This window comes from Poecilia formosa, unplaced genomic scaffold (assembly GCF_000485575.1).
Source record: "Poecilia formosa unplaced genomic scaffold, Poecilia_formosa-5.1.2 Scaffold982, whole genome shotgun sequence".
Taxonomy (NCBI): domain Eukaryota; kingdom Metazoa; phylum Chordata; class Actinopteri; order Cyprinodontiformes; family Poeciliidae; genus Poecilia; species Poecilia formosa.
This window is the reverse complement of record NW_006800921.1, coordinates 51,541-55,034: the sequence shown is the minus strand read 5'-3', so window position 1 is coordinate 55,034 and position 3,494 is coordinate 51,541.

Here is a 3,494-nt window from a genome sequence, read left to right as displayed (position 1 = left end):
AAGTGCTGTGTTGTTCTATCAGCCCCGTTTCATACCGGACCTTACAGCTCCGGTGTTAAAATGAACGATCTCTATCGTGGTGTCATCATGGAGGGATTTCTTTATTTAAATGGTTCATTTTTCAGAGGGAATCACAGTGAGGGTATCGTGATTTTAGTAATTACATGTTTATAAGAGCGATTTTCTGTTGTCCTTCCATGGAAGCGGGCAGCTTTCAAACGGAAATAAAACACTTTTTAATATAAGTTGCTGCTTTGACGTGATCACAGAACTGACAAAACATTTGTACAAAAATACCAGACAAAGTGAATCACAGCAACGTCATCAGCTGGTGAGACGCTGAACTGATGCGGTGAAGCTACTAGTAGCAGGAGCTACAAGCTACAAACACTGAAGAGAAGAAGAAGAAGAGCTGCCATCAATACAGGGGCGCAACTACATCTTATTCAGGTGGATGTGAAAACATAAATGGATTAAATTATCATAATTTACAAAATCATGCAAAGTTGGCACTTTTAATGGACTTTTAATGCAACTTTTAGAACAACTTTGCATTAAAGTGTCATTATTTACCGAATGACACTTCATGACAACTGTCATAAACATTCATAAAGACTTCTTTATGTTCATGACAGATGTTATGTCATGTTTATGACAGTATTATGTCAGTCTTATGCACACCCCTTCAAATAAACTGTTACCAAATTTATTTATTACAATAACATACAAGCAGATATTCAGCCAATGTTTGGGGAATAATGAAAAAATATTCCTATAATTTATGTATATAAAAGATGAGGAGACAGTGAAGAAGACGATGTCAGGAGGAGGAAGAGGATCTCTGGGAAGCTACATCCAAACCTGGAGCTGAGGCCTTTCCTCCTAAGAGCCGCCTGTATGAAACAATAAAAATTAATTTTAAAAAAAGTTCACACAGCATGTAAGAAGCCAACCGAAGGGAAGAATATATTTCACTCACACGCAAATAATATAAATTTACGAACTAGAAAAAAATCAGAGGAAGGGAATAACTGGTATTGGATGATGTCAATGTTTAGAAGATACTAACTTCTTCAGAAGTATCATACTCTCCAGAGAGGAATATTATATTTTGACACACGTATCAAACAGTATCTATGCAAAGTCTTCATGTCACACTTTGAAACGCTACGATCAGATATCAAGCAGCAGAATACGACAAGGTGACTCGCCGAGATCAGGCCACGGTTAGTGGGATAAACACACTCCGGCCGGCCGCTGAGCCTGGAGCCGCCTGGAGCCGCCTGGAGCCGCCTGGAGCCACCTGGAGCCGCCTGGAGCCGCCTGGAGCCGTTAGCAGAGCTACGCTGCTCCGAAAACTCCGGAGAAGAAATTGCATGAACTAAGTGCGTAAATGAAGCTGTCGGGGCTACTTTCTAGCCTAAAAACATCTTAAAACAACTTTTTGTGACAAATTTATAGTGTACTTACCTCTATTTATCGCTGCTGGTAGCACAGACGGGTGTGGCTGCAGGTTGGTTTGGAAAGCCATTACCCCGTGCTCTGGCCTTTCAAAATAAAAAACTAAACTAAAAACTCAGGCTAACCATTTTTCTCGGTGACCAGATCTTCTTCTTTTCCTTTCGGCTTTTTCCCTTTAGGGGTCACCACAGCGAGTCATCCGTCTCCAGGTAACCCTATCTTCCGCATCTTCTTCTCTCACACTGTTGAATCTTATTGTTGATGTTCTTGCTGACTTCCTGTTGTGGGTGGAGATTTACACAGGTGGGCGCAATCTGCTAATAAAAGGCTACAGGTTGCTCTGGTGAACAAAAAACATGTAGAATCCTACATCTTCTTTGGTGGGGGGCGGTGATGGACCTGGATAATGGATAGGGGGCGCTGGCCCAAAAAAGGTCGAGAAACACTGCTCTATGATAAATGTATGATATTTACATCATACATTTTCAGATATATAATGAAAATGGATTGGGTACTTTGTTAAACAACATTACATGAGGATTATAATTTTTTTTAGTCTTTGCAATTTTAACAAAAATAGTAAAAGATTATTAAGGGACCTAAAAAGCCATACTTTAAAGGTGCCTAAAAGACATATGTATTAATTAGTTTTATTTTCTAATTGGGTTGCTGCGTGTTGCAGACTTCTGCCCAGGTCCCTCTTGAAAATGAGATCTGGATCTCAACGGGGTTCACCCGGTTAAATAAAGAAGTTAAAAAAGGCATACTTTATTAGCCTAAAATTTACACTGAGATGTAATTTAAAACATACTGAAATTAATAATCTAGTGTTAAGTGAATTTAAAAAAAATTCAATTTTTCTATATTCTATATTTTAAAATATACACAAAATATCTTTGACAGATATTTTAAATATCTTTTAAATATACAATTGAGAAAGTGTATATTTAGATATTTAGACTTGGGCAAATACATATTTTGTTCACTTAAAGTATACTTTTATTTAATATATTTCTTAAAAGTGTATTTTGGTACAATTATATTTAAGTATGTTTAAAGTTATAATTTCAAAATTGGTACAAGTATACTTTTAGTATACTTCATATATATTTATAGGTAGTACACTTAATACTTAGTATACTTAAAATGTACTTTCACAAATGTATGTTTGAAATATACTAAGGTATACTTTTTTTCACTTGGGCTCAGTTAGCTGCCAATTAAACTGAAAGTTAAAACCTTGACATCCAGGGCCGTGCAGAGGCCACTACAGGGGCAGGGGCTCAAAGGGCCCATCTAACCTCCTTCTAGGACAGAATATTAAAGCCTCTCAGCTTTCAGAGTTTAATAAACAATGATAAATTACAAAATTGTGACATATACAATCAAGGCTAAGGAAAATCTCTATAGAGCATACAGCTATACATATGTAAGATATTTTATCAGTAATTTCTTTCTGCAGGTCTATTTTGTTATCGGAAAGTTTTGCAATATTCAAACCTGCAATTTAGCAGAATATGTAAATCAGAGCTGGACCACCAGACATATTTAGTCTTTACAGAATTACACTATTAAAACTATAAACAAGGCCCAATGCAACCTTTTAGTGACTGTAATCTATAAAACAGAGCTGCCTGTTTGCTGCAGTGGAGATGAAGATGGTCCATTCAGGAAAGCAGAGCTGCAGCAAACTTTAAGGTGGAGCTGCAGAAAAAAGAAACAAAAGCAAAAATGTAATTATTAATGCATGTCACCATGAGAAAAGCCTGCTGAGTTTAGCTTAAAAAACTTTTTAAAATTAAAATCACACATTTTTATCTCATGAAGTGAATTTTTTATTTTCTTTTTTGCTAAACAAACTTATTTGTACATGTCACAAATCTTTTCTTGCTATTCTACGTTTTTGTGTGACTCAAAGTTTTGCTTGTGTTTTTCACATGACGTCGTGGGCGGGGCCTAAAATCACAACAAAAGATTCCTGATGTGTGCAAATAACAGTTTGTTAGGTAAAAATTAGTTATTTAATTAAAAAA